Here is a 14,137-nt window from a genome sequence, read left to right on the forward strand (position 1 = left end):
CGGCATGTCTTCTATGAAAAAACTGTTTATTCTGCCCAGTTTGTAGTTGCATTTTTTTTTTTTTTTTTTTTCGGTACACGGGCCTCTCACTGTTGTGGCCTCTCCCATTGTGGAGCGCAGGCTCCGGACGTGCAGGCTCAGCGGCCATGGCTCACAGGCCTAGCCGCTCCTCGGCATGTGGGACCTTCCCGGATGGGGGCACGAACCCGTGTCCCCTGCATTGGCAGGCAGACTCTCAACCATTACGCCACCAGGGAAGCCCTTGACTTCCTCTTATGGTCAATGATAAACAAGCTCTCTTAGGTCACCACTTTTTCCTCTCCCTATCCTTTCAATATCATGAGTTTTCTTCACATAATCACTCGGACATTAACATGAGTATGTAAGTATTGTTCACTGACCAGTTAGCACCACACAATTAATATGCTGCTTCTTTTGAATAATTTCCCACTTTCCCTGGGGAAGATGTTAAGAATTTCTGTAGAGGAGAAAAGGATGGTTGCTTACAAAGAAACATGAATCGCATCAACATCAGACTTCTCATCAGTGAATCCAGACGGTAGGGTCAATAGAATAAGTCTTCACATGTTGCAAGAAAAATTAATTTTAGTCTATAAGTCTATACCAAGCCAAATGTTAATAAAGAATGAAGGGCAAAATAAAGACATTTCCAAATATACACAGAATCAGGAAGTTCACTTGTGCTTTGTCTGCAAATCAAAACAGTTTCTGAGCATTGTACACTAGCAAAACAAAAACTCACAAAGGAATCCACTAAATGCAAGAAGACTAAAAATTTAGGAAATATTAAAACTAATATAGAATTTCTTTCCTAGTATCGAAGCTAGGAAGCAAGTATAGAAATAAATCAGTGCAAATTAGATAATCTAACAAATAATGTGATTTAAAAGGTGGATGATCCTAGTATTGGTCTGACAATGGCATAGATCTCTTCTAATGGCAATAAAAAGCACCTATTTAAAAATGCCAGGAAAAACAAAGCTATGCTATAAATTTTTGTTTCAAATATTACACAATTTTGAGAAATTTTTGGTGGAGCTTAAGGAAAGGTTTTCCATTTGTTCTTTCTCTTTGATTATTTTCTTGTTATTATAGTGAAGATGTAGTGCCATAGGAATGTTTAAAAACATACTATTCTACCTGGTTCTGCAGCGAATAATATTTATATAATCATAATGCTGTAAATGCTATTTATTAATTTTCAAAGTTTATAATCAAGTTGTAGATCAAGCACAGAGTTTTAATTAAGTTTATCTAACAGAATCTACATGTTATAGAAAAGTGATGATAGAACTTTCAGAATGTGATCGTTAAAGGAGGGGCTTGGGAAGGGACAAGGTGGAGAGGTTTTATTTACTGTACAAGCTCCAATTTATCCATTTTTATATGGTAAAGGGTTAAGAGAATAGGTGTAAAGTTGATAGAAGAAAAAATAAAGTTTAATCATATTATATGATTAAACATACATTTATATACAAAATTAACCAACAGAAAACCAAAAATTGTTAGAAGTAATAAAGTTGAGGTGTTGGAATAGAGAGAAAGGGCCAATTAGATCATGTTCTAATCTTTAATAGGAGAGAGTTAATAAATATTATTTAAAGTTGATAAATCAAGAAATAGGATTATATCATTTAAAATCAAGGTTATAAACACTAAGAAGAACTTACAACTGAAATATTTAAAGATGGTTACTTCGGAGAAGGATAAACACTAAAATACATGATTTTATTTTATTTTAAAAATTTTATTGAAGCATAATTGACTACCCTAACACACAGACAGTATTATATTAGTTTCAGGTGTATGACATAGTGATTCAATATTTCTATACCTTACTAAATGATCACCACAATAAGTCTAGTTACCATCTGTCACCATACAAAGCTATTACAATATTATTGACTATATTCTCTATGTTGTACATTACATCCCCATGATATTTATTTTATAACTAGAAGTTTGTACCTCTTAACCCTCCTTCCACTATTTTGTCCGTCTCTCCACTCTTCTCTCCTGTGGCAATCACCAGTTTGTTCTCTATTTTTGAGTCCGCTTTTGTTTTATGTTTGTTTGCTTTCTTTGTTTTTTAGATTCCACATATAATATTTGTCTTTTTCTGTCTGACTTATTTCACTTAGCATAATACCCTCTAAGTCCATACATGTTGCCACAGATGACAAGATTTCATTCTTTTTTATGTCTGAGTTTATCCATCCATCTATCAGTGGACAGTTAGGTTGCTTCCATACCTTGTCTATTATAAAGTTGCAATGAACATTGGAGTGTATATATATATTTTGAATTAGTGTTTTTGTTTTCTTTGGATAAATACACAGAACTGGAATTGCTGGATCTGTACACTCAGGCAAGGACAACAAAAACACATGTAAACAAATGAGACTACATCAAACTAAAAAGCATTTGCACAGCAAAGGAAACCATCAACAAAATGAAAAGGCAACCTACTAGATGGGAGAAAATTTTTGTCAAAGGTATGTCTGATAAGGGGTTAATATCCAAAATATATGAAGAACTCATACAACTTAACATAAAGAAAACAAACAATCTGATTAAAAACTAGGCAAAGGACCTAAATAGACAATTTTCCAAAGACATACAGATGGCCAACAGACACATGAAAAGATACTCAACATCACTAATCATCAGAGCAATGCAAAGCAAAGCCACAGTGAGATATCATCTCACACCTGTCAGTGTGGCTATTATCAGAAAGTCAAGAAATGAAAAATGTTGGTGAGGATGTGGAGAAAAGGGAACCCTATTGCACTGTTCATGGGAATGTAAATTGGTGCAGCTATTATGGAAGAGTATGGAGGTTCCTCAAAAAATTAAAAATAGAACTACCATGTGATTCAGCAATTCCACTCCTGGAGACTTTTTAAAATTTTATTTATTTATATTTTTAAAAAATAATATTTATTTATTTGGCTGCATCTCGCCTTCGTTGTGGCGTGTGAAATCTTTACTAGCGATATGCAGGCTCTTAGTTGCAGCATGGGGGATCTAGTTCCCTGTCCAGGAATCAAACCCGGGCCCCTTGCATTGGGAGCATGGAGTATTAACTGCTGGACCATCAGGGAAGTCCCGACTTTTTAATTAAAAAAAATTTTTAATGTGACTGTATTACTCATCTTAAAAAGAATGGAGATATCAAATTTTTTTAAAATGCTTTTAAGCAGGCACTCCTGATTTGGGTGGGCTGCAATGTTCTACCTGAAATATCTCTCTCATAATGCCTTGACAATTCTAAAAACTTGCTTGTTCAGTCTGTCAAAATGACATCCACTTTTAGAGTGGAAAAGAAAAAATGAACTCCCTGAAGTGTATTTTTAATCTCTTTGTTCTTCTGGGTAATGCTAAATAGAGAGTCTGGATTAACTGTGAGATGTGGGAGCTGATGTCTGGGCAGGAGTCCTGTTGGAGGTCAACATTTTAATAATAAAATAGTGATCATAGAGAGTCACTTTTGGAATCATGGAGTAGGGACCTCCAAAATCTGCTCTTCGATAAAGCAATGAGAGCATTGGCAAAATTTTTCAAAAGCTTTTTTTTTTTTTAACCTCTGGAAATTAACCAAAGGTTTATAACAATCTGATTTAAACAATTTATGCAAGAAAAATGATTGAATCTAGGTAAGAACAGCAAACTTTGTAGCGTTTAACTTTTCCTACTCCCATCCCCCTTTCCACAGCTCTGTAGTACCCTTGAAAACCATGAGCCTAGAAGCCAATCGAGGGAGGCATAATTGGTTTGGAGCTCCCTAGAAGCCCCACCCAGAGAGAACTGTCACTACTTGACCTGTTTGAAAGTTCCCTGGAAACTACTACTCTCGGGGCTTGTCTATATTTGACATGTATCAGAACGCAATCAATGTGAACAGACTTTTCCTCAGGGCATTTGTCAAAAACAGTCAGCAGCAAATGTTTAATGTAGCAGCTGCCTGAGGCAGTGATAACTGTTGGGGCAAACAAGGCACTGACCAAAAAACTTAAAAAGAAATGCTGAGAAATGAGATGTCCATAGGGCCTTTGAAAAGTTCCAATATATTCCTGGGAATCTAGAAGATCATTCATATGCATGGGGCTGTGAGCATGCCCGCAAAAGATCTGAGAAAGCCCTATTCTCTGAATGTTCTTGAGACTCTGCAAAAACAGGAAGCAAAGGCTAAAGCAGCCTTGTAAACTGCCTGCCAGAATGTTGAAGCACTACCCTAACACACAGACAGAGCTTCTCTGCAAGTACTGTGAGACTCAGTGGTGCAAGGCATTTAAGGAAATCTGTCCATTCATTAGCTGATCACTAAGTTAACTGAGCAGAGACTTTAGGACACACACAACAAAGAATATAGACTTTATAGAAGTAGTTTGGAAAAGCCACTAAACAAATAGTGGCAGCAACAAATGATGGGGATGTGTGGGGCAGAATCTGATTTCCAGAGTTGCTACATTATACTGTTTTAAATATTCAGCTTTTAACTAAATATTGAAACATGTAAGGAAATATGACCCATAAACAGTAGAAAAATCATCAGCAGAAACTATTCCTGAGGACACTCACGCATTAGACTAACTGGATAAAATTTTAAATCAGTGATTAGAAATATGCTGAAGAACTAAACAAATTCTAAAGAACTAAAGTAAAGTATTAGGTGACTCACCAAATAGAGAATATCAATAAGAGATAATTATTATTTTTAAAAGAACCAAATAGAAATATTGGGATTTAAATGTATAATAACCAAAATGAAAAATTCACTAGAGGATCACAATAGTAGATTTGATCTGGTAGAAAAAATAACCAGCAAATTAAAGGATAGATTAAATTTAGATTAAGAAGATTATTGATTATTATTATTAAGATGATTATTTATTTACTTACTTATTTATGGCTGCATTGGGTCTTCATTGCTGCACGTGGGCTTTCTCTAGTTGCGGCCAGTGGGGACTACTCTTTGTTGTGGTGTACGGGCTTCTCATTGTGGTGGCTTCTCTTGTTGTGGAGCATGAGCTCTAGGTGCATGGGTTTCAGTAGCTGTGGCACATGGGCTCAATAGTTGTGGCTCACGGGCTCCAGAGTGCAGGCTCAGTAGCCGTGGTGCATGGACTTAGTTGCTCTGCAGCAAGTGGGATCTTCCCGGACCAGGGCTCAAACCCGTGTCCCCTGCATTGGCAGGTGGATTCTTAACCACTGTGTCACCAGGGAAGTCCCTACTATTATTATTATTAAGATTATTCAGTCTGAGAAACAGAAAAAGAATGAAGAAAAATTAAAAGAAACTCAGAGACCTGTGGGGCACTATCAAGCATACCAAATATCCATATAGGGAGTCTAAGAAAGGGAGAAAAGGAAAAGAAAGAATATTTGAAGAAATAATGGCCCAAACTTCCCAGTTTGAGAAATAACATTAAACATCCAAGAAAATCAATGAACTCCAAGTAGGAAAACTCTGCAGAGATCCACACCTACATGCACCATGAACTATCAAAAGCAACAGACAAAGAGAGAATCTTGAAAGCAATAAGAGAGAAGTGACAGGGGATCCTCAATAAGATTAACAGCTGATTTCTCATCAGAAACCAGGGAGGCAATGGGATGACATATTCAGAGTGATGGAAAAAAAAAAGACTTTTATCCAGTAATTCTATATTCAGCAAAACTATCCTTCAGAAAAGAAGGAGAGATTAAAACATTCTTAGATTAAAACAAAAACAGCAGCTGAGAGAATTTTCTGCCAGTAGAGTGGCCTTACAAGAAATACTACAGGGAGTGCTTTGGCTGAAATGGAGAGACATTAGACAGTGACTTAAATCCACATGAAGAAAAAAGCAAAGATTATCAGTAAAGGCAGATACATGGGTAAATATAAAAGCCAGTATTTTGGGACTTCCCTGGCTGTCCAGTGGTTAAGATTCTGAGCTCTCAGTGTAGGGGGCCCGGCTTCCATCCTGATCAGGGAACCAGATCCTGCATGCCACAACTAAAAGATCCTGCATGCCGCAACTAAGACCCAGTACAGCCGAATAAATAAATATATATTATTTATAAAAAGCAAGTATTTTTTGGTTTGTTTGTAACTCTTTTCTTCTCCTACTATGAGAAGACACCTGCATAAATCAATAATTATGAGACTGTGTTGATGGGTTAATAATGTATAAAGATGAAATTTGTATGACCATAATAGCATAAACGTGGAGAGAGGGAATTGGAGGTATATCAGAAAAGTTTTTGTGTGCCATTTAAATTGTTTCAATATTAATTAATATTAACTGATATCATTAATTAATATTAATCTCAACTAGATTTTTAAAGTTAATATGATAATTGTAAATCTCAGGGAAACTATAAGAAAATACCTAGAAAAGTATAGTTAAAGAAGAAAATGAAAAGGAAATTAAAATTGTATACTGGAAAATATCACTTTAACACAAAAGAAGGCAGTTATGGAGAAATAAAGGGAAAAATCAAAAGATATAAAGAAAACAAATAGCAAAAAGCCAGACATAAATCCTACCTTATCAGTTATATTAAATGTAAATGGACAAAACACTCTAATCAAAAGGCAGAAGTTGGTCAAATGGACTTTAAAAAACATAATTGAACTATATGCTGCCATATAAACTGCCAGACCCAGTTTACAGTCGAAGACATAAACAGGTTGAAATTTAAAAAGATGGAAAAAGATAAACTATGCAAGCAACCAAAAGAAGTATGCAGTGACCATACTAATAACAGACATGATAGATTTTTTCAGATAAAAATTGCTACTAGAGACAAAGAAGGACATTTTAATCATAAAAGTGTAACAGCAAAGCCAGAATTTGACAGATTGAAGGGAGAAATAGACAATTCAACAATAATAGTTGGAGACATCAACACCCCACTTTCCATATGGATAGAAGACCTACACAGGAAATCAATAAGGATCAAAGACTTGAACAACACTAAAACACTCTAGACCTAACAGACTTCTGTAGAACATTCCACCCAACAGCCACAGAATACACATTCTTCTTGGGTTCACATCACCTTCTCCGTGCACCTATGTCCAAATCTCTCCCTGCCCTCTTTATAAGGATACATGCAGCTTGATTTCATTTAGGTTTCACCCCAGATAATCTAGGGTAATCATCTCACCTCAAGGTCTTTAACTTAATCATATCTGCAAGACCCTTTTTCGAAATAAAGTAATGTTTACAGGTTCCAGGGATTAGAACCTGATATCTTTGGAGGACATTATTCAGCCTACTACAGGGAGCTTTAAAAAACATTGGCACTTTAGTACCATTTCCAAAAATCCTGATTTAATTGTGTTCAAGTGGGCCCTGGACACTGAAAATGTTTTTAAAGCTTCCCAAGTATATCCAGTGTTTCAAACTACTGCTGTGGGTAAGCCACAGATAAACTGATGAACAAGAATTACTCTGCTTATTTTCTTTTGGTCCTTTCCATCCACTCAATTCTTTTTTTTTTTTTTTTTGCAGTACGCGGGCCTCTCACTGTTGTGGCCTCTCTCGTTGTGGAGCACAGGCTCCGGACACGCAGGCTCAGCAGCCATGGCTCACGGGCCTAGCCGCTCCGTAGCATGTGGGATCTTCCCAGACAGGGGCACGAACCCGTGTCCCCTACATTGGCAGGCAGTCTCTGAACCACTGCGCCACCAGGGAAGCCCCACTCAATCCTTTTTTATTCAACTCCCTTCTCCTTTCTCCTTTGAGCCTGCTGCCTCAAGTAATTTCTACCAAGAATAGATTATCTGGTAATTAATTCATATTAAATTAACTCATATTCACCATGCTAAAAAAATTTAAGTAATTTAAAAAAGAATTTAGTAAGGCCTAGTTCAGAGACATTGCATGGTGGTCAAAGAAATCTTGAAGGAAAGGAAGGACAGTTCTGGCTCAGGAGTGCTGGGATGTACCACAGAAATCACTCAAGACAGGGAGTCAAGATTTATTTTTATTTACTTAACAAACATGTATAAAATGTTATATGTTTCTGGCATCATTTTAAACACTACAGATTTAACTTCCTACAACTTCATGAAGTTTCATGAACTATCACAAAGCCCATTAAACAGATGAGTAAACTGAGATACAGAGCAGTTAAGCATTTTGTCCAAGGACACCCAGTAATAAGTATCAGGACCTAGGTAGCCCAGATCCAGAGCACAAGTGCTCAAAAACTATCCTTTGTTCTTTTGTTCCTTCTCAGCTCTATCTTCTCATCCCTGCTCTGCTGTGTCTGTACTGTGTGACTTTTTGAAAACCTCTTAACCTCTCTGGGCTTATTTTCTCATCTTTAAAATAAAAAATTGTTTCTAAATGGAAGTGGATGTCTTGCCACACACAGTTTCAACCAATTGTTTATTGACTGATAGAGACACACTTTTGTTTTTCTGCCCCCTCTCTTCCTGTTAATCAGTGCGCAAGACTGTCACAATCTGTTTGAGTAATTGTCCCTAAAACATAAGAGTCTTAGAAAGTCCAGGCTGGAGTAAATCTCTGAAACATTCTGCCCTATTCATTTCACAGGTGAGGAAACTGAGAAAAAAGAAGAACTTTGGAGGACCAGTCTTCTAACTCCAAGGCAGTAACATTTTTCTACTATGTGATATGTGTTTTAGAGCAGCACTTCTCAACTTGTGTCCATGAATTACCTGGGGATTTGTTAAGATGCAAATTCTGATTCAGAATATCTGAGGTGGTAACTGAGACTCTGCATCTCTAACAAGCGCCTAGGTGCTGTTGATGCTGCTGGTCCACACTCTGAGTAGTGAGGTTCTAGATAGAACCTAGCACTCAGGTCATGTCACACTTGGGAAGAATTACATCTCCCTCAAATCACTAGGGTCATGCCCAGAATTATATCTTGAAACCCCATTCTTCTTATGACTGTGGCAGTGCCTACAATTATGAACATAGATATTGGAAAATGACCATGTTACAGGTGATGGGGAATAGGGGACTGGCAGCTGAGCTAAGGACTTGTGCGGATCAGCAAGCTTGAAACATGCGGTGGCTTTTGTACATCAGGACTATTTTGCTTTCGAGTTACAGAAATCCAAATCATAACAATTTAGGCAAAAAAAGATAATATATTGGCTCGCATAATTTTAAAGTCTGGGGTCAGGTCTGGCTTCAAAGAAGGCTGAATTCAGGTGCTCAAACAATGTCATCAAAAATTTATCTCTTGTCATCTAAGTGCTGACTTTGCTCTCAGATAGACTCCACCATCTATAGTCAACAGCAGAAAAGAGCATGCCACTTTCCCAATAGTTCCAGGAAAAATCCATGACTATTCTTTTCTTTGGCCAGGCCTGGGTCATGTGTTCCTTCCAGAACGAATAACTGTGGAAGGGTTTTGTACTCTAATTGCCTAGCCTGGATCACATACCTATTCCTAGAACCAGGATAAGTCCCATCCAGAACACACGGAGGTGAATTGTCTCAAAGAAAAATCAGAATGAGATAAAAAAAAAGAAAGAAAGAAGAAGATGGGGAATGCATGCAGAAAAAGCAAAAACGATAGATGCTCATTCCAGAGAATGGGGCCCGGTGGGCAACTGAAGGTGGTAAGAGCTTGAGTGGGAGGTCAGAGACTCAACAAGGTGCTGGGGCTTGAAGAGTAAATTTACCTACTAGAGCAAATCTGGCTACAGATGCTATTTCAGTAGTATGACCTTGTGATTCTTGCTGAAGCAGTGCTTCTCAGGTTTGGATTCAGGAGGTCTGGGGTGGAGTCCAAGAGTCCACATTTCTAACAAACTCCCAAGTGATGCTGATGCTGCTGATTCGTGGACCACATATTGGCGTGGAGCTGGGCTGAAGCATCAACGGTAATCATCTCCAGCTGTGGTGAATTCTCCGGCTTGATCATCCTTCCCTTGAAATGGTGGCGTTTGGAAGCATCTGTACTCGCTGTCTGTATGTCCGTAGTAGCTTCTGGCCTGCTATCAGTCATCTCTCTCAGGATAACATGAAGATGGAGGCAGCCTTTCTATTAGAACCACAGGCTTCCTCATTTGCCTACTCCAGGACTGCTTGGGTTTAAGGCATTGGACCAAAGGAGATCCCTGGCTCAGGGTTCAGGGAAGGTTAGTTGGTGCATCCATGGTCACCATTTTATTCAATAAAGGAGCCAGAGATCACTCTACTTCCTGCTGCATATTTATTGTTCTTTGGCTATAGACCAGAGAGATTTGCCAAACTCCAGATGACTGTAGCTGCATGGCTGGGCCCTGCTGAGGCCACCTTAAGTCAGCAGGACTACTCGGTTGACCCACAGCTTGACGAGCCATACCAAATGCCGTTATTATGAGCCACTGAGTTTTGGGGATGTGTGTCATATTATTGTGGCAATAGATTACTAAAAGACTATCTCGTGAACTGGGACAAATTTTTTATTGTCTGTAAGCCTCTGTTTCCTCTGTAAAATGGGGATAAACTTATTTAGAATTACTTTGAATAGTAAATAATAAGGGAGGTAAAAAAAAAAACCCACAGTATTCCATTAAATGGCAGAATAACAACTAGTTTGCCCTCCTACAGCTATCTTCAAGAAGCCTATTGGAGGGCTTCCCTGGTGGCGCAGTGGTTGAGAGTCCGCCTGCCGATGCAGGGGACACGGGTTCGTGCCCTGGTCCGGGAAGATCCCACATGCCGCAGAGCGACTGGGCCCGTGAGCCATGGCCGCTGAGCCTGTGCGTCTGGAGCCTGTGCTCTGCAACAGGAGAGGCCACAACAGTGAGAGGCCTGCGTACCACAAAAAAAAAAAAAAAAAAAAAAAAAAAAAAAACAAGCCTAATGGAGAAATTTTCTATTAGAATTAAGAAGAGACGGTATGAAAAAGACAAAAGAAATAAACATTTAGTGATCTCTGCTTGGTGTCAGATAATTTCCTAGACTGTTAACATATTTTATGATCTTCTGTCTTCCCTAGCAACTTATGTGGTAAGCTGTATTATTCCCTTTTTACAGATGAGGAAACTATGACTCAGAAAAGTGAGCTGACTTTGTCAAAGTCAAACAGCTTGTAGTGCAGGTCCTGGAATAAAAAAAGGTTTTTAAAACATAGGTCTTTTCACCCTAATGACCTTGCTTTTTCCACTGTTAAAATCCAATTCAAACTTTACTTACATTGCAATTTTTATTAAAATATTGTATTCTGGGATCCCACTACAGAGTAAGAAAATAGATGTCTTAGCCAAATCTTTCAAATATTTTTGGGTTTTCCATTTGACTTAATAAAATTTTCTTCTTTCTGTCTGTAATAGAATTAGTCTCTTTCTCCTTCTCTCTATAAATCGGTGTGTGTGTGTGTGTGTGTGTGTGTGTGTGTGTGTGTGTGTGTCTTTCTCTCTCCCTGCTGCCTTCATGTCCCTGTAGTTAAAATTCTAGCAGAAGCCAAGTGACTCAGCAAGTTGGATGTGAATCTCAGTGGTTTATTCATTCCTAAAGGAAAAATATTCTCTTAGTAGCATGCCTAGAAAAGGGGGAATGAAAATTTTAAGGCTCTTATAGGAAAAGCATCTTAGATATACACAGCCTATGTGGTATTTTTTTCTTCAGCATGGCAGGAAAAGAGGTCCAAGCTCACAGCAGAGTTTAAATGGACATCTACACACCACTTATGCTCACATGCACAAGCTATTTTTTCTTTCTATATTTAATGCCTATAGGAAATCAGGTCTAGGATTGACTTTGTCAAATTTGATCCCTTGCCTCTATCTAATTCTTGATCTGCACACATATAGTTTTCTATTTTTATTCATAGAAACAAAGGACTCAGAACTCATTGTTTGCATTTTAAGCCATACGACCTGGATTTGGATGACGTATTGGTCAGAACAAGCTAGATTATATTGCAGTAATAAACACCCTCATGTTCGCAATGGCTTCAACATAACAACAGTTTATTCTTCTAGCCTCTACTTGTCCAATGCAGATTAGCAGGGCCTTTCTTCATCATCCTCACTAATGAATGTCCACTTCTGTGGACTTCTGTGATTGTCAGCAAAGGGAGAAAGGGGGAATCAGCCAAGCACAGGAACTTATATGCTTCTACACATACGTCACTCCTGTTCTTATTTAACTGTGTTAACCAAGTCATGTGGCCACTCTTACTTAAGGGGGTAGGGAAGTGCAGTCCCTCCATATGCCTAGAGAAATAAAGCCAGAGGTTTTATGAACAGCTCCAATAACTAGCTCAGATGGTCAGGTAGGGTCCTTGCCACTCCTGGACCAATGAAGAAATAGGATTCTGGCCAATTCATTTTCTTCTTGGGTGGACTAACTTTTAACCTTAAAAAACAATAATGCCAGGGCTTCCCTGGTGGCGCAGTGCTTAAGAATCTGCCTGCCAATGCAGAGGACACGGGTTCGAGCCCTGGTCCTGGAAGGTCCCACATGCCGCAGAGCAACTAAGCCCATGAGCCACAGCTACTGAGCCTGTGCTCTAGAGCCCTCGAGCTACAGCTACTGAAGCCCGTGCTCTGCAGCAAGAGAAGCTACCGCAATGAAAAGCCCCCGCGTGCAGCAATGAAGACCCAACGCAGCCTAAAATAAATAAATTTTTAAAAACCCAAACATAAAAAACAATAATGCCATATCTTATACAGCTTAGAGGTTAACAAGTATAAGGAATAAACACATTTCAGTGATTCAAATAAGGTAATATAGAATTTTATTCTTTAAAATGATATGTGCCTGGAGATAATACAGTTAAAAATAGGTAAGGTTCTTTTTCAGTTCTTTCTTGCTTTCACTGTTACTAGAAGGGGGTTTACATTGTTTGGCTTATATTGTCTCCCAGATGTCAAGAGATACTAAATTTCTTTCCTTGTTTTTTTAACCATTAATGTATAATGATCACTGATTTCCAGGTAGTGAAAACTTTGTTCATGTTAGAGATATGAAATTTGGCTTTCAAGGGTGGACTCACCCTTCAAATACGTAAAACTTACTTTGAGACTGCATGCCTATGTCTAAATTTTAGCAAAATACAGGTCCTCTTAATTTCCTAAAAAGAGTTTATCATATTTCCTATTAAATAAGGCTGAGATAACTTGATCTAGAAAGCTGGACACACTAATGTAAAAGCTGTTTTTAGAGCAGTTCTGTCCATAGAACTTTCTGTGATGCCAGAAAATGCTCCACAGCTGCATTGTCCAATAAGGAGCCACTAGCTACATTTAACACTTGATATATGGTTAGTGTGACTGAGGAACTCATTTTAAAGTTTTGTTTAATTTTAATTAGTATAAATTTAAATCTAAATAGCCACATGTGGCTAATGACTGCTGTATTGCATAGCAGAGCTCTAGAAGTTGGTCTTTCAACAAAGTTTATTATTGTTGAGTTAAAAAAAAAAACTAAAATGCATGCTTAGCTTGAAATAAAGGAATCTCACGAGTACATTCCTGGTCTGTCTACTGAAAACACGAGATTCCCATTGGAATGTTTTCTCAGTCTGGGGTATGGGCATCTTGGAATTCTAGCAACCTGCAGAATCAGTACTTTGTGAGTGGACACTGGGTTAGGCCATGCTGGGTGGTGGTGCTGGACTGTAGGGTAGGGTAGAGGGAAAGCTGGCAATTGCCCTAGAGCAGAACTATTATGTCAGTCAGTGTGGTAGCCCTAATACCCTTCCTGGCAAGACCCTCTTGAGAATATCTCCTCTTTTTTGATTCGTCCAGGATCTCCAATCCTTAATATGTGCCATCCACTATGCTAAGACCTAAGGGTACATATTACACCGGGTCCTTCCTTCAGGGAGCTCCCGGCCAACAGTGAGATATATATATATGAGGTGCATGGGGACATAGAATAATGAGTGACACAGTGGAAATATTGAAAGTGAGATTAATATTCTCTCTACTTACGTGGAATTCAGAGAAAGAAGTATTTCCAAAGATGTTTGTGGCAGAGACTGGCTCAGTACTCACCAAGCCTGTTGCTTCTTTCCAGTCTCCCAGGCTACACTACCCAGCCCTACTTTTATTTAGTCCAAGGCCATATGACAAGGTTCTGACCAAGGTATCTTGCCACATTGACATGCCTCCTATAAAACCTCTTGTTTTATTCTTCATACTCTT

The sequence above is a fragment of the Aethalodelphis obliquidens genome, unplaced genomic scaffold, assembly GCF_003676395.1.
Source record: "Aethalodelphis obliquidens isolate GAN/ISIS:26980383/991018 unplaced genomic scaffold, ASM367639v1 scaffold18, whole genome shotgun sequence".
Classification (NCBI taxonomy): domain Eukaryota; kingdom Metazoa; phylum Chordata; class Mammalia; order Artiodactyla; family Delphinidae; genus Aethalodelphis; species Aethalodelphis obliquidens.